The sequence below is a fragment of the Amphiprion ocellaris genome, chromosome 18 (genome assembly GCF_022539595.1).
Source record: "Amphiprion ocellaris isolate individual 3 ecotype Okinawa chromosome 18, ASM2253959v1, whole genome shotgun sequence".
Taxonomy (NCBI): Eukaryota; Metazoa; Chordata; class Actinopteri; family Pomacentridae; genus Amphiprion; species Amphiprion ocellaris.
This window is the reverse complement of record NC_072783.1, coordinates 7,738,033-7,764,431: the sequence shown is the minus strand read 5'-3', so window position 1 is coordinate 7,764,431 and position 26,399 is coordinate 7,738,033. Positions and strand designations below refer to the sequence as shown.

Below are 26,399 nucleotides of genomic sequence, written 5' to 3'. Positions count from 1 at the left end.
TTTAGAAAAGGCCACCCTCGGCCCCAACAACTAGGTAATCTGACAGAACCAGTTTTAGATGTAATGCACACAGTAACCTGACTTTTTACAAACTGAGAAGATATATGTGATTAATTCATTATCATGATAAAAATAAATAGAATTTCCAATCTGTTAACTTTAATTGCAGGATGAATATTTTATTATAATATTTCAGCAGGGAAATAGCAATAGCCCATAAATCATCAGACAACCAATTAAACATTAATTTCTATAACAATCCTCTAATATGACTCCTAACTGGAACTATGCTTTTATCTAAGAAGAGTAATAATCACCCAGACTATGTAATTTGGAGGGGGAGAGCAGAAGGTGTGGCCTCACCTGGCTGCTCACCTGAAGACCGATGAGCCACTGGGGCTCTGCTCCAGGGAGGAGGTGGAGAGAGAGTTCAGTCCCCATTTAGATCTGCTTGTATCCTTTATGTTGTTTGGCCCAATAAAAACTTTGTTATAATCCACTCTGGTGTTAATCCTTTGGAAATGATAGAGTTCAGTAATGTTCCTTCAGTCAGTGCTATTGTTAGATCACCGTTCTGTAATCCTCAAACAGTGCAGAAGGAGCAGTTCTTAAATCCATAATTCCTGTGGAATAGTTATTCCTTTGCAGATCATGTTGAATTCTCTTCCAAGTTACCTGGTAAAATCCTTCATGTTGCCTGGCTTGCATCCAGTGATCACCTCGTAACTCTCCCCACTCGTGTCTTGATCCAGTGCAATTTATACAACAACTGAACCTTTTGCATATGCAAAAACTGCACACTTAATTAACATACATGATGACAGCATCCATCCCCCTCCTCATTCGTGCACTGCTTCCATCCACCAACCTCATGGCCTCTGCGTGCTCTGGAGGAACCAAACCCACCTGTTCTGGACTGTTCCACCAGCCACAAAAATCCCTGAAGTCTATTTCGAGGTTAATAACCTTTACTGTGAACACTTGACCCCAGTTCACCTTAGCTCTTGACTTCTCACTTCTTTACTAAGTTAAAAACCTCTTAATTTAACAGTAATCAAGACTCTTTCTAAAACATCTCAGTTTCATAGTAATCAAAACTCTTAAAAGCATTTCCATTTCATAAAGCATCAGTTCCTCATATTAATCAAAAACATCACTTTTCACAGTGAGTTGTTGTTCTGACTTAGTTACTTCTTAAACAAAGATTATAAAAATAGGTATTTGTGTTAGCTTTAACACATTTATTAGGTTATCGCATGAATCAGTTATAAATCACAGGTTATAATATCACAATATTCCCTTATTTAGCTGTTATTCTGCCAGAGTCTCCCCCTTGTGGCTGATTCTGGGATCTCATACCTCCATGCTTCTCAACACCCCCTATGAGATCTCAGTCAGCCCTTATAAATGACTGATTCTGGGATCTCATACCTCCATGCTTCTCAACACCCCCTATGAGATCTCAGTCAGCCCTTATAAATGACTGATTCTGGGATCTCATACCTCCATGCTTCTCAACACCCCCTATGAGATCTCAGTCAGCCCTTATAAATGACTGATTCTGGGATCTCATACCTCCATGCTTCTCAACATGTCTTTCACTTTATTAGTTGTTTTGAGCATCGTTTTGTGTTTTATGTCTATTTTTTAGTCGTCTTGTGTCCCGCTTTGGTCATTTTTTGTCCAATTTTTTGTCCAATTTTTTGTCGTTTGTCCATTTTTTTGTCGTTTTGTGTCTCATTTTTGTAGTATTTTGTCTTGTTTTGTTGTTTGACTTTTGTCATTTGTCTCATCTTGTCTCATTTTGTTTCTCATTTTTGTCATTTTGCGTTTCGCTTTGCTTGATTTGAGCATCGTTTTGGCTGTTTTGTGTCTATTTTTTGGTTGTGTTTCTCACTTTTGTCATTTTCTGTCTCATTTGTGTCATTTCTTGTCTTGTTTTTGTCATTTGTCCATTTTGTTGTCACTTTGTAGCTTTTTTGTATCATTTTTTGTCTCTTTCTTGTTTTGTCATATCGTTTGTCTCTTGTTTTTGTCATTTTGTGTCTCACTTCTGTAATATTTTGTCTTATTTTTGCTGTTCTTCGTCTTTTTTGTCTGACTTTTGTCGTTTCATCCTTTTGTCGTTTTGTTTCTCGCTTTTGTCATTTTGTGGGTGTTTTTGTCTTGCTTGTGTCGTTTGTCGCATTGTTTGTTGTTTTGTTTTTTGTAGTTGTGCCTCATTTTTGTAATATTTTGTCTTATTTTTGTTATTTTTATCATTTTGTTTCACTTGATTCGCTGTTTTATGAACTGTTTTTGTCGTTTTGTTTCTTGCTTTTATCATTTTTGTCTCGTTTTTGTTTTGTCCATTTTCGTAATATTTTGTCTTGCTTTTGTTGTTTTTTGTCTTTCTTGTCTGACTTTTGTCATTTGTCTCGTGTTTTTGTTTTGTTTCTCGTTTTTGTCGTTTTGTGTTTTATGTCTATTTTTTGTTGTTTTGTGTCTCGCTTTTGTCATTTTTTGTCAAATTTTTTGTCGTGTCTGTTTTTTTGTCACTTTGTAACTTTTTTGTCTAATTTTTTGTCTCTTGTTTTGTGTCGTATCATTTGTCTCATTTTTTGTCGTTTTGTGTTTCGTTTTTGGCATATTTTCTCCTGTTTTTGTTGTTTTTTGTCTTTTTTGTCTGTTTTTTGTCATTTGTCTCATATATTCTATTTATCTGATGTTAAAGTGAATATTTGTGTTTTTACAGCGCTGCCTCTGTGAATTTAAAGTCTCTTATATGTAAATAAATCCTCATATTGCAGTAAAAACCTGAAGCATGGTGGTCAATATGCAGCAGATGTGTCAGACTACAGAACCAGGATATCAGGTTCTGACTAGATCTTTGTGTTTTTTTATCTGTCTGTGATCCTTTGTGAGAAGATGGAACTCCAGAATAATCCTCTCAGGTCCAGGACTCGCTGTTCTCAGCTCTGACAAAAGATCATAGATGACATCTTCTTCTTCTTACTAAATGTACTTTGGGGATAGTTTCTACTCAGTGTGCACGTGTAAGTGCACGTTTATTTAGCTATTATATAACTGCACTAATGCATTTACTCAGATTTTATTTACGTGGAACGATCAAAATTTGCAGGACTGTCGTGATGAGGGATGAAAATTTTAAATAATTTCCCGATCTGACAGTCAGCAGCCTTATCAATCAATCAATAATCAATTAATCAATAACACAGTGTGAACTTATTAGCCAGTATATGACCTAACTCTAGTCACATGACAGCTCCGATGTCGTATCTAACAGTCGGGTACTACAGCTGATCTACGTTTACTGACGTGGACGACCTTCTTCTTTTACCTTATCGGTTCATATATTTTAAATCAGCTAACAAATTTGAATTTTGTACAACATTTCCAAAAATTCCTTTAAAATGTGTGTTTTTTGCAGCAAAAACTGGAAATAATACTGAGTTTCGACCCTTCACTTGCTTAAAAAACAACCTCTAAGTCCGTAGAAACGTAGAATATTTCAGGTGTTTTAAAATTTGTTGGTTTATCGAGATTAGAGCTGCAACTGCAATGAAGACGTTCAGAAGATTTACACACTAGAGTAGCTGGAACCAGTGAATTTGTTCCATTTATTTTTGTAAAAAAAAATAAATTTAGGTTTGTGTGCAATTAAACCTGTTACAAATTTGGTTAAAATAGTCTAAAATGACTCAAATTGTGTCCAGAATTAATCAGAATTTGGTCAAAATACATCAAAGTTTGTCCAAAATGACTCAAACGTTAACATATTGTCAGCATTGATGACCCGATGACTGTTCCCAGCTGTTTAATTGTTGTTTTTACCTCTTCTCTTTAAAAAAAAAGTCCAAATTAGCACATAATTTGTCTAAAAACTGATCAAACTTGTGCCAAATTAGGCTAAAATGGTCTAAAAGGACTCCAATAGTGTCCGTAATTATCCAATTTCCATTTGTCCAAACCGACTCAAGCATTGACATATTGTCAGTATTGATAAAATGATGATTGCTCCCAGTTGTATTTCGTTTAATTTTTTCTCCTTCTCTTTAAAAAAAACTGTCCAAATTGTCCAAAATAGCTGAAAATTTGTCTAAAAAGTGATGAAACTTGTTCCAAATTTGGTTAAAATGGTCTAAAAGGACTCAAATTGTGTCCAGAATTAATCAGAATTTGGTCAAAATACATCAAAGTTTGTCTAAAATCACTCAAACATTAACATATTGTCAGCATTGATAAATAGATGATTGCTCCCAGTTGTATTTAGTTGCTTTTTGTTGTTGTTTTTCCTGAATCTACCAACACCTGGATCTACCAACATCTGGATCTACCAACATCTGGATCTACCAGCACCCATAATTTAAGAGTATGATGATTTTTAATAGTGGTAGTTTAAGATACTGGGATGTTTGGGTTCGTACTACTAAGGTAGCTACCTTAAGGTTTACCTGATGTGGATTAGACTCACCTTGTTACGAAAACTTCAAACCTTTAGATCTATCCACACTTAATACGCGCTAATTTAAATAACTGACCCCAGACAACTGGGTTGTAGTCAAGCTAAATAAAAGCACTTTAAATGTTCTAAATTAAATGGCAAAAAATATATTCCTTTCAATTTTATCATTTTTAAAACACAAAATAACTCAAACTAGTACCTCTTAATAAGCTGGATGGGGTACCTTCCCTTTAATTTAAATTAATAATTAACACAAAACATTCCAACCTCAAAACGTTGCAGGCCTGTGAGTTGATCTCCAGATGGTCGTGAGTGGAAAACCCCACGGTGATTTACAGGAAGCAGCCCACGGAGTAGTTGATCTCCTCCACCGTCAGCAAATGTCTCAGTTAGCAGCCAACAGGATCCCCGTAGCGGAGTTCACAGCCCGGTGTGTGAAAGCCAGCGGTCCGCCGACAAACAATCCAAGGTCCCGGTAAAAGAACCGCAGGTCTGAGGGGCGGCAGGTAACTCCTGGTCCAGAAACACCTCAGTCTGTCCGCTAAAAAGTCCACTCAGGCCGTGAGGACGCTAGCCCGTCCGTTAGCTTAGCCGTTAGCTTTAGCGGTTAGCCTAGCCGTTAGCTTGAACCCGCTCACACAGAATCTCCGTTTTGATCAATGAAAATAAAAACAACATCTGTGCATCTGCGGTCCACAACTATACGCATCCAGCGAGGCAAAATAAAAAGATTTAATAATCAAATCTAACTAATAGAAACTCGGACTTTAAACAACTTGTTTAACTTCTAAAACACATCGCTGGTCACCGTTAGGGCTCTTGTTTATTTCCCCGCCCCCTCACAGTCACTTCCGCATCCCTAACCAATCCCCACACTGGAAAACAACTTCACCTTCAACCCTTGACCAATGAACAGCTAACTGGATGAGTCTGTTTTTCATTTTCTTATCCTTTAAATGTAATGATGTAGATCAACCCACCCAACACACACACTCTTTCCCATACACAGTTTATTTCAACTATGTAAATAACAATTTTGTTTATGTAACCCACCTAAAACTTACCATCTAGAAATTTACAGAAATATTTCATGTTTTTGCACGTTTGAAAGTTAATTAGAATAAATTAGAATGATTTTGTTAAATATTAAGTATGTTAAGCATTCCATGTAGATAAAATAGTATTTAGTAAGTCATCAAGATGATAGGAGTTTCCTATTGCACTGTGTAATCAGACACAAAATTCCAGGTGAAGTCATTTATTTCTCTTCATTATGAGCTGTTGTTATTTACAACTGTACTGTGCTGTCCACGCTTTTTTCCTTTTCCATGTTTGCTGTAGAGGGAGATAGACGTAGCGAGGAAACGGGATCCAGACCTGGGGATTTTCCAGCGTGGTGTCTGAAGCTTATATTTGTTGTAAAAGCCTGGACTGTGTGAGGTGTCTCGGTTTGAAGAGGGAGCTGTGACTGCCGCTCTGCGCCGATTTCTACCGCCAGGAGTGACCGTGGCTGTGGACGACCGTCGTGGATTCTCCGTTCTCATGCAGGATTTGGATCGCCTGCCTTCTATGCCAGTAAGATCTTTCCTTCAGGTGTGACTGGGAAGACAACTTCCATAACTGACACTGGACTGAGCTAACGTTGTGCGCAACTGATCCAAGGGACTAAAAGCTACAGCAAAATCTTTTTATTCTGGCCAGATATTTATTTATTTATTTTTAAATTGAAACAAAATATTATTTGAATGTGCTTTGGGGACATTTAAATAATAATTTTGGTCTAACACAATAATTGATTTGACTCTGTGTGTCATTCTCTGTGTGAAATCACTCCTTTCCTACTGCCTCAGAAGTTATTGTGTGTAAATATCTGGTCTTTACCCTCGAACCAGGACATCACTGGTTAACTGTGGTGATCCCAGTCCAGGGGTCCGTTTCACGAAGCAGGTTCAACAAACTCTGAACTCTGAGTTGATCTACTCTGAGATAGAAAACTCTGAGTTTTCGGTTTCACAGCGGCTGATTTGAGTTGGTTAAATCAACTCGGAGTAGTTTCACCCGGAGTTAAGCGCGTGCATCACAACTCTGAAAAGCCAGTATCAATGGAGCGCCGATTCGACGAGTCACCATGGCAACGGGTAAGCAGAGGACTACACCGCTTGAATTGGAAATCTTAATGCGCTTATATAGCGAGTATGAACACGTTTTTAGAAAGAAGTGCAACACCTGCAGCTGCAAAAGAGAGGGAGACGGTGTGGTAGAACATTGCTGCCCGGGTCAATGTGTAAGTTTAAATCACAATAATATTACAGGAAAACTGTTTGAATAGTAGCCTATTAAGTTATTTCATTTAGGTGCAATCCTGCAGGGGAGAAACGCACGTGGCAGCAGCTTAAGATGAAATATAAAAACATTTTTAAAACAGGTAAAAAGTCGGCATAATCTCATGGAGCTACCTCATTTTGATCATGTTTTACATTGTAAAGTAGCCTAAATATTAAGTGGCTGTTTGACTGTGCAGTGGTTTTATCCCACACAGCCTAAATGTCTGCATCCATATCATGTTCTGTTAAATAATTAAGCCTATTTAAACTGACAGACTTCTACTCACCCAACTATATATATATATATGTATGTATGTATATATATATATATATATATATATATATATATATATATATATATATATATATATATATATATATATATATATATATATATATATATATATATATCCAGACACACATTTCTGACCGTCCTGCATACAGTTGTCTTACTGAAGTGTTCTGCATCTCCTACATTATATAAAAAAACTTCCATTTGCAAAGAACCGCAGCACAACACACAATATCTGCTGGGATGTGAGAGCATGACTGTGGTTGGTCATGTTGTAAATGTAAGGACGGATTAGGTTGTATGTAGATCATGGACTGTGACGTGAAACGGTACCGCTCTAAAAGATAACTGTCCAGAAATGTGAGAACATCTATGCGCGGTCTGATAACAATCTCCTGACGAATATTTAATTCTCTGTGCAGTAATGCTGCTCCTTCATCTACTGGATCGTTCATAAAAGGACGTCATTTTGACACACGGCAGAACTAGACTTCGCCAAAACTCGCCAGTTGACTGAATGAATGAGGAAATGAAATAGCGTGTGTGGCTGAAAGAGGGCGGAGACTGAGAGAAACTCGAGGTTTACTGAGAAAAACCTGGTCCCGACCAGGTTAGAGTCAGAGAGTCTGTTACTATGGTAACTGACCGAGAGTTTAAGTTACCCCTCTTTGTGAAACAGGCTAGAGTTACCCCTCTGTCTCTGGTTTGAGTTACCTCCCTTTGTGAAACGGAAAACTCAGAGTTTCCCTCATTTCAGGGTTAACAAACTCAGAGTTTTCACTAAACCTGCTTCGTGAAACGGACCCCTTGAGATTTATTTATGCAGTTTATTTACACCTGGTTTCATTTACATAAAAACATAACATGAATTTAAAAATTAATGTCTGAGTTAACTCAATTACTTTCAGTTGAACAGGTTTTTACATAATGATCTAATAACTTTTTAGACCATAAATGTAGTAAAGTGCCCGATTTTCTACACTGCTACACCTGAATCCACCAACACCTGGATCTACGAACACTTCAATCTACCAACACCTGGATCTACCAACACCTGGATCCACAAACACAAGGATCTACCAACACCTGGATCTACCAACACTTCAATCTACCAACACCTGGATCTACGAACACTTCAATCTACCAACACCTGGATCTACCAACACCTGGATCCACAAACACAAGGATCTACCAACACCTGGATCTACCAACACTTCAATCTACCAACATCTGGATCTACCAACACCTGGATCCACGAACACAAGGATCTACCAACACCTGGATCTACGAACACTTCAATCTACCAACACCTGGATCTACCAACATCTGGATGTACCAGCCCACACAGCAGCAGACCCCCAGTAGAACCACGTTAAATCCGAAGAAGAAACGCTGAAACCTGAGGAGACAGGAGCTGTTTAGTGGAGATTCCTGAGGAGGTGGAACTGTACATCAGAGGAGGACGGAGGAGAGTTTCCAGCTGATTAATCTGCTGCTCGGAGGCATCTGGAGCTGGAAGAGCCAGAAAAGAGGATATATACTGTTACCTGCATGACAGTTCTTCACATCCTCACAGGGCACATTCTCTCCTCTTTGATCAGATTTTCTAGTTTGATCCTTTCCAGGAAGATCTAATCCGGTATGGAGGAGGCTGGAGACGACGGCGGAGCAGATTAAAGGCGACGCATGGAGCTTCATGTGGTTTTCATCCATACAGTGGAGTCTAATGGTGCCAGACGTCGGCGTTACACATGATCAGACCGACAAAACGTGAGGAGAACGGAGCTAGAGATGCATTAAACACCTCGATTCCGATTAAAGTCAGACAGTTTGGAGGTAAAGATGATTCAGGGTGTTACTGGAATTGTTACTAACCGATTAATTTACCCTAAAAACATTATGTATCAACAAATAAGGCAGAAGAAGAAGGTCATGCCAGGAAATATACTGTAGATCAGTCACGTAGTTTAGATCCTTCCTTTGTTGATAACATCTAATCTCATGGTCTCCTGAGTCATGATTACTGATGTTAATGATTAGTCAAGATGGACTTCAAGGACCTGGAACTCTGAAATTAATCACAGTATGAAGGTAGAACTCTGTTCATTAAGTGATCATTTCATGAATTTGAGGTTTTTGTTTATTTTTTACTAATTAAAGACAGGGTTTGAATCGTTTTGGAAAGGTTTGTGTCATTTTGATCAAATTTCGAGTAATTTTGGGAAAGTTCTGAAGCATTTTCAATGAACTTTAGCTATTTTGTACAATTTTCTAGTCTTTTTGGATCCACCTCTGCGGACTTCAAGGCCCTGGAATGTTCTAAGGGAAACTGAACTTAAAGACTGGAAGCAGGAAAGGAGAACGTCCCCTGGAGAAAGTTCTATAACGGTCATTTTGCATCTTTCAGTGGTAATCTTGTGTCTTTTTGTGGTAGATTTACCTCTTTTTGTGCTGATTTTGTGTTTCTTTGTGGTAATTTATATCTTTTAGTGGATATTTTGAGTCTTTCTGTGAAATATTCACCAATTTTTGTCGTGATTTGGGGTCATTTTGTGGTAGTTGCCTATTTGCGGTAATTTTGTCTTTTTGTGGTTATTTTGCATCTGTTTGTGGTAGTTTGGGCCTTTTTGTGTTACTTTTGCATGTTTCAGTAGGAATTTTGTGTCTTTTTGTGAAAATTTTGTGTCTTTTGTGCTGATTTTGTGTTCCTTTGTGGTCATGTTGGCCTTTTTTTGGTTGTTTGGGGTCATTTTGGGTTCATTTTGCATCTTGTGTTCATTTTGCGTCCTTTTATGTATATATTTTTCCTGGGGTATTTGAATTTTTCTGGCTAGTTTTGGCTGTTTTGGGGGGTGATTTTAGCATTTTTATGATAATTTTCCAGCTATTTAATTATTGTGTTGCAGTTTTTCCCAGAACTCAGATGTGTTTCTCCTCCTAAATGTCATATGTCTATCTGCTGGACTGATGAAGTTCTGAGGCTCAGAAATGATGGAACGAGTCCATTAAAAAGTGATAAATCTGGACCCACCTCTACGGACCTCAAGGGAAATATTCACAGTATGAACTCTGATCATTGACAAAATTACTGGAGATACAGAAACAAATGGTTCTTTGTGATATTTTTTTTTACATCTTTTAGTGGAGATTTTGTGCCTTTTTTGATATAATCACCTATTTTTGTGGTGATTTAGGGACATTTTGTGGTAGTTTTGGCCCTTTTAGAAGTAGTTTGTACCATATCTGTGGTGATTTTACCTTTTTGTGATGATTTTTGCATCTGTTTGTGGTAGTTTTGGTCTTTTTGTGGTCATTTTGCATCTTTCAGTGGAAATCTTGTGTATTTTTGTGGTATACTAACATCTTTTAGTGCCAATTTTGGGTTTCTTTGTGGTAATTTTGGCCTTTTTTTGCTGCTGATTTGGTGTCTTTTTGTGTTTAAATTGTCTCTTTCTGTGGTGATTTTCCAGCTTTTTTCGTTGTTTTAGTTTCATTCTGAAGGTAGAACTCTGATCATTGATAAAGTTACTGGAGATGAAGAACCAGAGGGTTCAGAGGAGGTTTGGGGGGATGTTTCTTCATATTTGTTTGATGTTTTGCTGCTTCTTCATGCTTTCTGATGGTTGTGTTCTTGTTTTTTCCGACACGTTTGCTGAGCGTTGCTTCGTCTTCCATCTTCCTCCTGACTTTGCTTCTCCTCCTCGTTGTTCCGTCACATCTCCTCTCCTCACCGCCGACCCGATAACCTCCCCACTCCCTCAAAATCTCACTTCCTCTTCTACGTTTTACTTTGAGCGGCGAATCGACCCGACAGCGTCGCCTCCTCCTGCTCTCCACCTCCTCGTCCGGCTCCATCCATCACTGGGTGACCTTCCAGCGGTGAGTCATCTCCAGGCTGACAGCTCCTCCATGTTCCTGCTGCTCCTCGCTGAACCTTCCTCCTGTCACTCCTCATCCTCCTCTCTGGATAACCCGATACTGTCGCCTCCTCCATTTGTCTCTCGTTGTGTCCCTGATTCTCCTCAACAACCTCCGGCCGTGAAGACGTTTTCTCCTCCACGTTCTTCTTCGTTGTTTCCAACCTTCACGACTGCTGTGCATCGTTTTTCATTTGTTATTCTTTCTGGATGAAGAAAAATCACCTTAAATCTGACCGATAAAATGTCTCATTAGGACGCTAGCATAAGACTTTCCACAATAAACCTGATTACTACAATATAAAACCTGTTTTAACTCCATGAATCTCCGTTAATCAGATAATCAGTTGGAGTAATTTATTAAAGTAAAAACTGTAAATTCTGTTGCTGCAGCTTCTTCTTGAATATTTATTTTAATACATTTAAAGTACTTCGTGTATTATCTAGAAAAATTGTATGGGATTACGACTCAGGACATAACATGCATGACCTTCTTCTTCTTTTGCCTTATCGGTTAATTTGTTTAGATTGAGACGAAGCAAATAAAAACCATCCAGAAGTAGCTGGAGTTCTGGGGATTAAACTGGTTGTACTGGTGACAGCATCCTGTGAGAGTTTTATTACTTTAACTGCTGAAACAAAAACCCAGTGTGAAAAAAAATCACTGATTATTCTTTCAAAAAAAATTTAAAAAACATTCACATTCAGGAGGCAGAGATCTGATTATGAACCAACAGTCTTATATCTACCACAAAGAGACACAAAACCACCACAAAGAGACACAAAACGGCCACAAAGAGACACAAAACTGTCACAAAGAGACACAAAACGGCCACAAAGAGACACAAAACCGTCACAAAGAGACACAAAACTGCCACAACGAGACACAAAACTGCCACAAAGAGACACAAAACAACCAGAGACAGAAAATAACATACATAAAAAGACCACAAAGAGAGACAAAACAACCACAGAGACACAAAACCACCACAAAGACACAAAAAATGACCACAAATAGACACAAAACCACCACAAAGAGACACAAAACAACCACAAAGAGACACAAAATAACCACAAAGAGACGCAAAACAATCACAAAGAGATGCAAAACAATCACAAAGATACACGATGACTACCAAGAGACAAAAAAAGCCACAGAGACACAAAATGACCACAAAAAGACACAAAATGACCACAAGGAGACAACGCAAAACGACCACAAAGAGACACAAAACAATCACAAAGAGACACAAAACAATCACAGATCCAAAACAACCACAAATGGACACAAAAAGACCACAAAGAGACACAAAACAATCACAAAGACACACAATGACTACCAAGAGACAGAAAAAAAAGCCACAGAAACACAAAATGACCACAAGGAGACACAAAACAACGCAAAACAACCACAGAGACAGAAAAGGACCACAAAGAGACACAAAACCACCACAAAGAGACAGAAAATGACCACAGAGACACAAAAAGACAATCACAAAGACACAAAATGATCACAAAGAGACAGAAAAATAACCGCAATGAGACTCAAAACAACCACAAGTCATGAACCAGCAGCTCCACAGTGCATTTTAACATCCCATCCTGAAACCAGTGGTTTCCAGTCTGTGGCTGGTTTCAGCTCCGTCTCTTCTCTATAAAAGTCTGGAGTGATCCAGTCGACCTGCAGCTCCACTTGAACAAACCTGATAGAAGAAGGTCTGACAGCGTCCCACTTTGACCTGCAGGCTAACGAGATAGCGACACCTCCTCACCTGTCCTCACCTGTCCTCACCCGTCCTCACCCGTCCTCACCCGTCCTCACCCGTCCTCACCCGTCCTCACCCGTCCTCACCCCTCCTCCCGCTGGGCTAATTACAGGTCACTCCCTCCTCCTCCTCCTCCTCTTTCCTCCAGACTTGAACTCGTCGCCGGCGGCTACAGCGGATGTTGTCACCTCGAGTCGTCTTCCAGAGTCGCCGGCTGTCGAGTCTCGGGGCGAAACGCATTTAAGGGCAAACACTGAATCTTTTACAGCTCGTGGAGTTTTATTTTCTGTCCAAACTGGGAAAACATCATGTGGAGACAAACCGTCGGAGAGGAAACGCAAGAGGAGCTAAAAGCCTGCTGCTGTCAGCCCAGGGTTTAAAAGAAGGATGCAGAGTTTAAGAATCACACATACAGTACATTTATCTACTCCTCAGTCTGCTCATTAACTGTTTACAGTCTGTGTCTACCTGAATGTCCATCACTTATTTAGTTTGACAAATGATTCAAAGCCCAAAGATGTTTGACGTTAACGGTGAAACCAATGATAATTTAACAACTACAGATTCTCACAACCAAAGTTCACGTCTTGAAATGACTAAAATTACAAACCCAGACAATTTACTGAGAAAACAGACAATAAAACAGCAACAGTTACGTTTTAGAGGCTTGACACTGTAGGTTTTAGGCCTTTTTACTGCTCTACTTGTTGAGTAATTTTCAGATAATCAAAAAGAAAAGGGTAAAACTGCCCCCAGAGACACACAAATCAGCACAATTATTGCACAAAAACACACAAATAAACCACAAAAACACAAAACAACAGCAAAAAGACAAAAAACAAACACATACACAAAACAACCACAATTTTACTGAACAACACACAAAACAACCTTAAAGATGTTCTAAAGTGTCCAAAAGACACAAAACAGCTTTAAATACACACAAAATAATCTTGTTTTCTGTGACTTTGTGTTGCTTTTGTGTCTGTATGGTTGCTTTGAATACCTGTGGGATATTTTTCTGTATCTTTGTGGTCATTTTTTGCACCTTTTATGGTTATTTTGTGTCTTTGTGGTTGTTTTGTGTCTCGTGGTTGTTTTGTGGCTCTTTGTGGTTCTTTTCTGTTTCTTTGTGGTTGTTTTGTGTGTCTTTGTGGTCCTTTTGTGTCTCTTTGTGGCTGTTTTGTGTCTCTTTGTGGTTCTTTTCAGTTTCTTTGTGGTTGTTTTGCGTCTCTTTGTGGCTGTTTTGTGTCTATTTATGGTTGTGTTTTGTGTCTTAATGCTTGTTTTCTGTATCTTTGTGTTGATTTTGTGTCTTGATGGTTGTTTTGTGTGCCTGTGTGGTATTTCTCTGTCTCTTTGTGGTCATTTTTTGCACTATCGTCATTTTGTGTCCCGTTGTTGTCACTTCACATCTTCATTGTTGTTTTCTGTCTTTTTCTAGTCATTTCTCTGTCTTTATCACCTGTTTTATGTCGTTATAAGTCCACCAGATGTCCTAATTGTTGTGTTTTTGGTCTCTGGTGATGATAATATTTGTGTGACACAGACTCAGACGGTCGGTGGAATCAGTTTCCAGGTTCAGGAAACCCTGAAGCTGATCAGAAAGTGTCCTAACGCTGCAGACGGAGATGAATTTCTCCCCTTTAGTTCTCTGCAGTGAATGATAATTAATGGAGCTGCGTTCCAGCGCTGCAGCAGTGCATGCTGGGTAATCTGGGACGCTCCCCATCCATCACCGCTGACACGGACATTTATCTGGTTAGAGACGACGGAGGTTTGTTCAGCCGGGAGGTCAGAGAGACCAAGAGTTAAAGGAGGTTTCACCATCTGATCCGGAGATAAAATAATCATTTATAGACGTCAGAAACACAAAAATCATTTACAGACATCAACAACACAACACAAAAATCATTTACACACATCAACAACACAAAAATCATTTACACACATCAACAACACAACACAAAAATCATTTATAGACATCAACAACACAAAAGTCATTTATAGACACCAACACAACACAAAAATCATTTACACACATCAACAACACAAAAATCATTTACAACAACACAACACAGAGTCAGTCTGATCTCTGTCATGAACTCTACTGGAAGAAATGTTGTGCGTCTGAGGCATCACATTCTGTCACTTTGTGGTCATTTTGTGTCTTTAGGGTTGCTTTATGTGTGTTGTTTTGTGCAGGTTTAATTTTGTGCATAATTAGGATTCTTTTGTGTTTTTAAGGTCGGTTGGTGTCGTTTAAAGGCTGTTTTTGGGGTCTTTAGGGTTGTTTTGTGTTTTCTGTGTTGTTTTGTGTGCCTTTAGTGTACTTTTGTGTGCTTTAAAGGCTGTTTTGGGGTCTTTATGGTTTGTTTTATGTGTTTTATCAGTTGTTTTGTGTGTACTGGTGTTTATTTTGGTGTTTTATGATTTGTTTTGTCCAACCTTAGGGTTGTTTTGTGTGTCTTTAATTTAGATTTGTGCATAATTAGGGTTAGGGTTCTTTTCTGTGTTTTTAGAGTTGTTTCATGCGTCTTTAAGGTTGTTTTGTGTAATTTAAAGGCTGTTTTTGGGGTTCTTTAAGGTTGTTTTGTGCATCTTTAAGGTACTTTAGTGCATCTTTTTTGTCTTTAGGGTTGTTCTGTGTGTATTTAAGATAGTTTTGTGCATCTTTAGGGAATTTTACTGCATCTTTAAAGTTGTTTTGTGGGTCTTTAGAGTGGTTTTGTGTCTTTAGGGTTGATTGGTGTCTTTAGGGTTCTATTGTACAATCTTTAATGCTGTTTTGTGTCATTAGGGTGTTTTTTTTGCATATTTAAGGTTCTTTTTGTGTCTTTAGGTCTGTTTTGTGCGTCTTTAATTTTGATTTGTCTGGGTTTTCAGGGTTGTTTTGTGTGTCTTTAAGGTTATTTTGTGTCTTTATGGTAGTTTTGTGCAACTTTAAGGTTGTTTTGTGTGTCTTTAGGGTTCTTCAGTGCATCTTTAAGGTTGTTTTGTACATCTCCACCATTTTATTTTGTGCCTTATGTATTGTTTTGTGTATGTTATAGGGTGTCTCGTGTGTCTTTAAGGTGGATTTGTTCATGCTTAAGGTGTTTTTTTGTGTCTTTGAGGTTCTCTTGTGCATCCTTAGGGTGGTTTAGTGTGCATTTGTTTCCTGCGTCATTGGGGTTGTTTTGTTTGTGTTTAGGTTTGTTATTTGTCTTTAGGATGGTTTGTGTGTCTTACCCATTGTTTTGTGTTTAATGGGTGGTTTTATGTGTATTTAAGGTGGTTTTGTGTGTATTTCAGGTTGTTTTGTGTGTATTTAAGGTTGTTTTGTGTCTTTAGGGTTGTTTTGTGTATTTAATGGGTTGTTTTGATTGTGTTTAGGGTTCTCTATGGCGTCTTGAAGGTTTTGTGCATCTTTAAGGTTATTTTGGGTCTTTAGGTCTCTTTTGTCCAGCTTTAATTTTGATTTGTGCATAATTAGGGCTCTTTTTGGTGTTTTTAAGGTTGTTTTGTGTGAAAATAACCACAAAGAAATACAAAGCAACTACAAAGAGACAATATGGCATCAAAGAGACACAAAACAAAGACAAAGAGACTCAAAACAACCACAAAGAGACTCAAAACAACAACAGAGACACTAAATAACCACAGAGACTCAAAACAACCACAAAGAGATACTAAATGAACACAAAGACTCAAAAAACTCCAAGTAGACAGAGAACTACCCAAAGTACAAATTAAAACATCCTAATATTTCAAAATACACATAAACTTCCATCACAGAAACACAGTTAAGTCAGCTGATGACATAAACTGGTATAAAACCTGATAAAATATATATAATATGTAGTAATTTTGTAGCATCTTTGTGGTCAGTTTTTGCACTAAAGGTTCTTCCAACTGATCAACTACTTTGCTGACTTATTAGTCAGTTTCTGACAACCAGATAAGTGATTAATTGATCCAGAAGATAATAAACAATGACAATAATCGATAGTTGCAGCAGATATTTGGTCTTTGACATCTAGAATAACAGCAACAGTTACGTTTTAGAGGCTTGACACTGTAGGTTTTAGGCCTTTTTACTGCTCTACTTGTTGAGTAATTTTCAGATAATCAAAAAGAAAAGGGTAAAACTGCCCCCAGAGACACACAAATCAGCACAATTATTGCACAAAAACACACAAATAAACCACAAAAACACAAAACAACAGCAAAAAGACAAAAAACAAACACATACACAAAACAACCACAATTTTACTGAACAACACACAAAACAACCTTAAAAAGTGTCCGAAAGACACAAAACAGCTTTAAATACACACAAAATAATCTTGTTTTCTGTGACTTTGTGTTGCTTTTGTGTCTGTATGGTTGCTTTGAATACCTGTGGGACATTTTTCTGTATCTTTGTGGTCATTTTTTGCACCTTTTATGGTTATTTTGTGTCTTTGTGGTTGTTTTGTGTCTCGTTGTGGTTGTTTTGTGTCTCTTTGTGGTTCTTTTCTGTTTCTATGTGGTTGTTTTGCGTGTCTTTGTGGTCCTTTTGTGTCTCTTTGTGGTTCTTTTCTGTTTCTTTGTGGTTGTTTTGCATCTCTTTGTGGCTGTTTTGTGTCTATTTATGGTTGTGTTTTGTGTCTTAATGCTTGTTTTCTGTATCTTTGTGTTGATTTTGTGTCTTGATTGTTGTTTTTTGTGCCTGTGTGGTATTTCTCTGTCTCTTTGTGGTCATTTTTTGCACTTTCTATCGTCATTTTGTGTCCCGTTGTTGTCACTTCACATCTTCATTGTTGTTTTCTGTCTTTTTCTAGTCATTTCTCTGTCTTTATCACCTGTTTTACGTCGTTATAAGTCCACCAGATGTCCTAATTGTTGTGTTTTTGGTCTCTGGTGATGATAATATTTGTGCGACACAGACTCAGACGGTCGGTGGACTCAGTTTCCAGGTTTAGGAAACCCTGAAGCTGATCAGAAAGTGTCCTAACGCTGCAGACGGAGATGAATTTCTCCCCTTTAGTTCTCTGCAGTGAATGATAATTAATGGAGCTGCATTCCAGCGCTGCAGCAGTGCATGCTGGGTAATCTGGGACGTTCCCCATCCATCACCGCTGACACGGACATTTATCTGGTTAGAGACGACGGAGGTTTGTTCAGCCGGGAGGTCAGAGAGACCAAGAGTTAAAGGAGGTTTCACCATCTGATCCGGAGATAAAATAATCATTTATAGACGTCAGAAACACAAAAATCATTTATAGACGTCAACAACACAAAAGTCATTTATAGACACCAACACAACACAAAAATCATTTATAGACGTCAGAAACACAAAAATCATTTACAGACATCAACAACACAACACAAAAATCATTTATAGACGTCAGAAACACAAAAATCATTTACAGACATCAACAACACAAAAATCACAACACAACACAGAGTCAGTCTGATCTCTGTCATGAACTCTACTGGAAGAAATGTGCGTCTGAGGCATCACATTCTGTCACTTTGTGGTCATTTTGTGTCTTTAGGGTTGCTTTATGTGTGTTGTTTTGTGCAGCTTTAATTTTGTGCATAATTAGGATTCTTTTGTGTTTTTAAGGTCAGTTGGTGTCGTTTAAAGGCTGTTTTTGGGGTCTTTAGGGTTGTTTTGTGTTTTATGTGTTGTCTTGTGTGCCTTTAGTGTACTTTTGTGTGCTTTAAAGGCTGTTTTGGGGTCTTTATGGTTTGTTTTATGTGTTTTATCAGTTGTTTTGTGTGTACTGGTGGTTATTTTGGTGTTTTATGATTTGTTTTGTCCAACCTTAGGGTTGTTTTGTGTGTCTTTAATTTAGATTTGTGCATAATTAGGGTTAGGGTTCTTTTCTGTGTTTTTAGAGTTGTTTCATGCGTCTTTAAGGTTGTTTTGTGTAATTTAAAGGCTGTTTTTGGGGTTTTTTAAGGTTGTTTTGTGCATATTTAAGGTACTTTAGTACATCTTTTTTGTCTTTAGGGTTGTTCTGTGTGTATTTAAGATAGTTTTGTGCATCTTTAGGGAATTTTACTGCATCTTTAAAGTTGTTTTGTGGGTCTTTAGAGTGGTTTTGTGTCTTTAGGGTTGATTGGTGTCTTTAGGGTTCTATTGTACAATCTTTAATGCTGTTTTGTGTCATTAGGGTGTTTTTTTGCATATTTAAGGTTCTTTTTGTGTCTTTAGGTCTGTTTTGTGCGTCTTTAATTTTGATTTGTCTGGGTTTTCAGGGTTGTTTTGTGTGTCTTTAAGGTTATTTTGTGTCTTTATGGTAGTTTTGTGCAACTTTAGGGTTGTTTTGTGTGTCTTTAGGGTTCTTCAGTGCATCTTTAAGGTTGTTTTGTACATCTCCACCATTTTATTTTGTGCCTTATGTATTGTTTTGTGTATGTTATAGGGTGTCTCGTGTGTCTTTAAGGTGGATTTGTTCATGCTTAAGGTGTTTTTTTGTGTCTTTGGGGTTCTTTTGTGCATCCTTAGGGTGGTTTAGTCTGCATTTGTTTCCTGCGTCATTGGGGTTGTTTTGTTTGTGTTTAGGTTTTTTATGTGTCTTTAGGATGGTTTGTGTGTCTTACCCATTGTTTTGTGTGTTTAATGGGTGGTTTTATGTGTATTTAAGGTGGTTTTGTGTGTATTTAAGGTTGCTTTGTGTGTATTTAAGGTTGTTTTGTGTCTTTAGGGTTGTTTTGTGTATTTAATGGGTTGTTTTGATTGTGTTTAGGGTTCTCTATGGCATCTTGAAGGTTTTGTGCATCTTTAAGGTTATTTTGGGTCTTTAGGTCTCTTTTGTCCAGCTTTAATTTTGATTTGTGCATAATTAGGGCTCTTTTCTGTGTTTGTAGAGTTGCTTAGTATGAAAATAACCACAAAGAAACACAAAGCAACTACAAAGAGACAATATGGCATCAAAGAGACACAAAACAACCACAGACACAAAACAACCACAAAGAGACACAAAACAACCACAAAGAGACACAAAACAACCACAAAGAGACTCAAAACCACAAAGAGACACTAAATGAACACAAAGACTCAAAAAACTCAAAGTAGACAGAAAACTACCCAAAGTACAAAATAAAATATCCTAATATTTCAAAATACACATAAAAATCCATCACAGAAACACAGTCAGCTGTTGAGAGGAAATCATGATATAAACTGGTATAAAACCTGATAAAATATATATAATATGGTGTACAATCTAATTTTGTAGCATCTTAGTGGTCAGTTTTTGCACCAAAGGTTCCTCCAACTGATCATCGACTATTTTGCTGACTTATTAATCAGTTTCTGACAACCAGATAAGTGATTAATTGATCCAGAAGATAATAAACAATGACAATAATCGATAGTTGCAGCAGATATTTGGTCTTTGACATCTAGAATAAATCAAATCAAATCAAACTTTATTTATAGAGCACTTTTCATACAGTTAAAAATGCAACGCAAAGTGCTTTACAATATTAAAAACATTAAAAACAAGAAAACCCATCCCTCCCTCCCTCCATATATACATATATGCACGCACACGTACACACGTCCACACACACACACACACACACACACACACACACACACACACACACACACACACACACACACACACACACACACACACAATTCAATTCAATTCAATTCAATTTTATTTATATAGCGCCAATTACAGTCAAATTGTCTCGAGACGCTTTACAGAACCCATATGCCTGACCCCCAGAGCAAGCCAAAAGGCGACAGTGGCAAGGAAAACACCCTTTTAACAGGGAAAAAAACCTCGAGCAGAACCCGGCTCTAATGTGGGGGGACCCATCTGCCTGCTGGCCGGGCGGGTTGAGAGGGACAGAAGAGGTAGAGAGGTAGAGGGGTAGAGGTAGAGATAGAGGGATACAGATAGAGGGGTAGAGATAGAGAGGTGGGGGGTGGGACACAAGGACCATAAAACACAGCTACACATCTGAAGCATCCAGCATCCAGCTCTGGGACCAGGGACACTCGGAGAAAGGACACAGAAAGAAACAGAGTGAATGTAATGCAATAATGGTATATATAGTAAATACATAGGTAGTTAGAGACACACACACACACACACCCATACATACACAGACACACACTCCCACCACTGACAGTAGGGAGACATGGCATGGCAAGCTGACGGTTGTGGAAAACGCCTCCATTGGGGTCGTCCACACTGGGAGGAATCGCAGGCCATGACCACTGGGGGCGCTGGCACCCAGACCCACTGACCCCGACAGACAGGGGGACCCCCAACCAGAGGTAGGGAGCCCCCAACCAGCCGGGCTGAAGGGACCCGTGGACAGCAGACCACATACAGCACCCAGTGTGGAGGAGCCCCTGAGAAAACACTGGAGTTAAATAACAAAAAATTTTAAACTAAAAGATAGAATAAAAGACCTGTAACATAAGTAAAAAGGTGAAAGGTTAAAAAAAAAGTAAACATACATACGAAAATAAATACAAAATGATAAGAACATAAAGATTTAAGAGGTTAGTTAAAAGCCTGATTAAAAAGGTGAGTCTTTAACCTTCTTTTAAAAACATCAACAGTCTGCAGTCCTGAGGTTCTCTGGCAGGTTGTTCCACAGGTGGGGGCCATAGTGGCTAAACGCCGCCTCACTGTGGGTTTTTGTCCTGGCCCGTGGTCTGGATAAAAGGCCACTGCCAGAGGACCTCAGGATCCGTGAGGGTCGATGTGTTAAAAGGAGATCAGATAAATAAGAAGGCGCAAGGCCATTAAGACATTTAAAAACTAATAAAAGAACCTTAAAATCGATAATAAAGATGTTTTAGTCTAATTTGTCTAATATTCCATATCTGTGTTCTAATAAATCCTGACCAGAGTCTTCTTAATGTTTTGCGTGACCCTCAGCAGCTGTGGTTTTATCGGTTCCTCAGTGTTTTAGCTGGACTGGAAATGAAAACGTGTTAAAGGGATGATAAACGTTAAGAACCCTTGAAGGTTCTTTAACGCTCCAAGCTTCAGTCCGTCACGCTGCTCCTGGACTTAACGATGTTTTCTTAATGAGTCTGTGATGATGAGGGAGGATCTTTAAACACCGCTTCACCTCCAGGAACAGCGTTAGCATGTTTAAAGAAGCTGCTCTGATCCGGTCAAACACATCATTTAGAATAACGGCACGTTAATCTGACCGATTAATAATTACTAGACAATTCATTGAATAAAATCCAGACTCTACAAGAAGAAACCCAGAGCAGCTAAACTACATTTTCAGCTACATTCTGAAGAAAACTTACACTAACTGTCCAAAAAAAAAAAGTCTCCATCCGGATTTAACTAAATAGGTCAGATCCTTCCATTGGATAATTACTGCAGTGATGAAACAACTTCTTTAAGCTGATGAAGTGAGGAGCTTCTCATGTTGGAAGACAAATCCTGTGGTCATGGAAAGGATGTTAATGTGTCTCAGAAGAGTCAAATTATTGGCCTGCATCAAGTGAAGAAAACAACTAAGGAGATGAAACGACTACAATCAGGTTAAGAACCGTCCAACGCATCATTAGAACCTGAAGGATAGTGGAGAACCATCATCTTCAGGAACAAACTCTTAGATGATCGTAGGAAACCAACAGTAGAACTCACAGCTGTTTAACAGTGAAAAGAAGAACATTTCCACAGGGATTGAGACTAAACAGCTGTAGCTCTAAGAAAACTAATGATCAGCGAGGATAATCAGGAAAAAGGCTTCAGTTTTTTAGGTAGCATATAGATTTGACTCTGGATCAATGGAAGAAGGTCATGTGGTCTGATGAGTCCAGATTTACCCTGTTCCAGAGTGATGGGGGCAGTAGTTTAGGTTGGGTTTTGGTCCCCACTTTGTGGTTTTTGACTTTTTCAGGACTGGTTTCAGCCTGTAATCTCACTGGTTCTGATCATTTTTTTGGACTGGTTTAGGATTGATTTTGGTTTTAGACCTTCTAAGGACTGGTTTTACAATGTCTTGGACTTTTTTAGGAGTAGTTTAGGCTTGATTTTGGTCCTTTTAGACCTTTTTGAGAACTGGTTTCAGGCTGTCGTCGGCGGGTCTTAGACTTTTTTTTACCCCCTAGAACACCAACCCTAGCATCAAGCATGGTGGTGGCAGTATCATTCTCTGTGGAAGTGGAGGAATAACGAAGAAGGAGGAATACCTCCATATTCTTCAGGAAAACCTAAAACCATCAGCAGAAGAAGGTTGATCTTGGACACAGTTGGATGTTTCAACAAGACAATGAGTCCAAACAGACATCAGACATGATAAAGACATGGTTCCATCAGGCTAGAATGAAGGTTCTAGACTGGTCTCCCCAAAGTCGTGGTTTAGACCCATCAAGAACCTGAAGAACCAAGTCAGAAAGATGACAAATTTTGTGGAACTGAACCAATTCTGGAGCAGTTCCACGAAATTTGTTGTCTTTCTGTCTCATACTTGAATCAGTTAAACTGATAGTATAATGATACCACCACCTCCATGCCTGATGGTAGGTATAGTGTCCAGAGGAATCAAAGATAAACCAGAAGACTGAAACCAGAAGAACTGAACTGAGGTGGTCTCTTAAAATTGGTCCAAGATGACAAAACAATCTGTTCAAAATTACCAAAAAAAATGGTCCAAAATGACCAAAAAGTCATTCAAAAGGACTTAAAATTGGTCCAAAATGGTTTAAAATTTGCCCAAAATTAGTCAAACTTGTCCAAAATGATTTAAAAACATGCCCAAAATTACTAAAAAGTGGTTCAAAATTGGTCCAAAATGACTAAAAAGTGGTTCAAAATGACAAAAAATTGGTCCAAAATGGTTTCCAAAATGACTCAAACTTGTCGAAAATGAGGAAAAAATTGTTTCAAAATTTCTCAGAATTTGCCCCAAATTATCAACCCTGTCCAAACTGACTCAGAAATGACTGGAAACCTGTCCAAAATTATTTGAAAAATCAGTTAAAATGACTCAAAATTGGTCATAAATGACTCAGTTAGTGGTAAAGAAATGGTTAATCTGTTAGGGCAGAATGAGGGTTCTAGACTAAAGGTCAGAAAGACGACAAATTTAATGAAACGGCACCAATTCTGATGCTGTTCCACTAAATTTATCATCTTTTGACTCAGACATGAGTCAGTTAAATTGATAGTATAATGATACTACCACCTCCATGCTTGACAGTAGGTATAGTGTCCAGAGGAGTCGAAGATAAACCAGCAGATGGGTGCATCAGGGTAAGAAGAGAGGTGGATAAAGTGATGCCCTCATCATGGCTAGTGCCTACCAGCCTGCGGGGGTTAGAGTTATGATCTGAGGTTGGTCAGGTTCAGCAACATTATGCTCCCAAAGAATGAGATAAGCTGACTACCTGAAGATACTGAAGGACCAGGTCTTTCCGTCAGTGGAGTGTCTGGACATGTTCCAAGATGACGATGCCAGGATTGATGGGGCTCACATTGAGAATGAGTGGATCAGGAAGCATGAGATGGATTGTGCTCCACAGAGTCCAGACCCTTTGGGATGTTCTGGATGTTCTTTGGTCCGACTCGCTCATCATCAATAGAAGATCTTGGTAGACAATTAATCCAACTCTGGATGGAAATAAATGCTGTGACATTGCAGAAGCTTATGGAAACGATGCCACAGTGAATGAGCGCCGTACTCAGAGCTAAAGGTGGTCCAATGAAATATTAGAGTGAGACTTATTTTTGGACGGGCAGTGTATTTTCAGAGCTTCTTTGATCGGTGAGACTTTTGAGGATTCATTATTTTTCTGCAAAATCTACACCTTTTCACTGCACAACACAACAAATCCACACACAACATTAAAATTAGGCAGCAAGAAAGTCTCTTAAATCAAACCTTCCACTTCTATTAAGCATCAAAACCCAAAACGAACCAGCCAAACAAGGATTTTAAGTGAAGTCTGAATATAAACTAGATTAAATTTGTGCCTCTACTCTTAACAAACTCTCACCATGAGGCTCAGATTCAAACAAACCTTAAAAACAACCATCCTGTCTGTATCTGCAGACTCTGGACTGTTCTTTAATGTACATTCTTGTATGCAGTCGGCTCGACTCCGTGTTTTTCCTGCTTGTCATTTGTTTTCTGTCTTTCTGCTGTTCGGCTGCAAACGAGAGCATCGCCGGCTGTTTTTCTGCCTCGACAGAAGCTTTATTTTCCTGACAGTCTGTCCAGAGTGAGACGCCTCCACGCCCTCAGCAGCTCCATCAGATGGTCCTCCAGGCCACCGAGACGCTCCACAAACCTCCGACTCTGACATGTTGTGACGGATTCCAACTTTCTCTTCAACTTATTCTTTCTTTTTTTTTTGCAGAAGAAATCAACAAGGGCAAGAAAAGTGTGACGCGAAAACAGCCGAGACAGAACGACCTCGAACAGCACTGACAACAGAACATCTGAGGGAACGCAGCTGATCTGCTGAAGTGCAGATTCTGCAGCTCAAGAAACAACATTTATGTATTTTTGACACATTAAGAGTCTTTATCCAGGTCAGCCAATAAAAATGAACTGGTTAAATGACTAAAAATGGCAAACATGGCTACTTGGTGGTCAGAATTCCCAACTTTCCTCCATTTTAAATTCTTATAAACTGATTATTTGGGGATTTTTGGACATTTGGTGACACAAAAACACATTTAAAGACTCCACTTCATGTTTTTTAAGTGAAATGTGGACTCAGAGTAGAATAAACTGTGATCAAAAAATTTCTTACATGTGAATATATGATCTCTATGATCTATAGTTTCATTTTAAAAGGCAGAGGAGTAAAAAAAAAAACTTCAGAGATCATCATAAAAGGACGTTTAGACCAGTGATCCTCTCATTCTATCAACTTTGAACCATCAGCTCAGCTTCTTTAAGGTTTACTGGGAGTTGAAATAAATCGACAGCAAAGAGATGCAAAACAGTGACGAAGACACAAAAAGACCAGAAAAAAACAAGAAAACTGAATTTATTTACAGCACGTATGAGAAAATAAAGTCATCTCAGCTATCCTCTTGATTAGCTTAGTTTTTTCTCTAAAATTTATTCTAAAAGCACCGTGAAGGGTCAGTTAAGGTCCTGGATCGATGGGCTGCACTGGTGGTAAACTGTTAAAATGTTAATTAAAATGTTCACAGTAGCTGATATATGATCAATAACTGATCAAGTTTAGAGACAAGAATGGTAAAAATGGTCAAGTCCCAGTTCAATATTGATGCAGATATGTTGCTAATCTTTGTTTTTTTGACAGTTTCCTGGTTGCAACAACAATCAGTAGATACTCGTTTTGGTGTGAAGCTGCAATAATTGGCTGACAATGATTAATAATTGTTCAATTTTTTAAGCAAAAATGGCAAACTTCTGCTGTCCTACATTGCTATTGGTGCAGATATGTTGCTAATCTGTGTTTCTTGATGTGTTTATTGGACAAAACAACCAATCTGATGACGATTATTGGGTCTGACAAAACAATAAGTGGTATTTTAAAATATTTTTTCAAAATTTTAGAAATAAATCAATTAATAATGGGAATAGTTTTAGATTGCAGTCCTGTTGAGTGGTATTTTTACATGATAGTATTCAGTTTCATGGTTGGAACAACAATCAGAGCTACTAGTTATGGTGTGAAGC

At 38.4% G+C, this 26,399-nt stretch overlaps 1 long non-coding RNA gene across 2 annotated transcripts in view; it reads right to left on the bottom strand.

Annotated features, from left to right (window-relative positions):
* The window catches only part of LOC111563062 (uncharacterized), a 48,675-nt gene extending 43,382 nt beyond the window's left edge, over positions 1 to 5,293 (bottom strand). For both annotated transcript variants that reach the window (XR_008599480.1, XR_002745654.2), the window contains exon 1: positions 4,733 to 5,293. This is a non-coding gene — a long non-coding RNA (uncharacterized LOC111563062). The remainder of the gene's footprint in view (positions 1 to 4,732) is intronic.
* Positions 5,294 to 26,399: the final 21,106 nt, after the last annotated feature.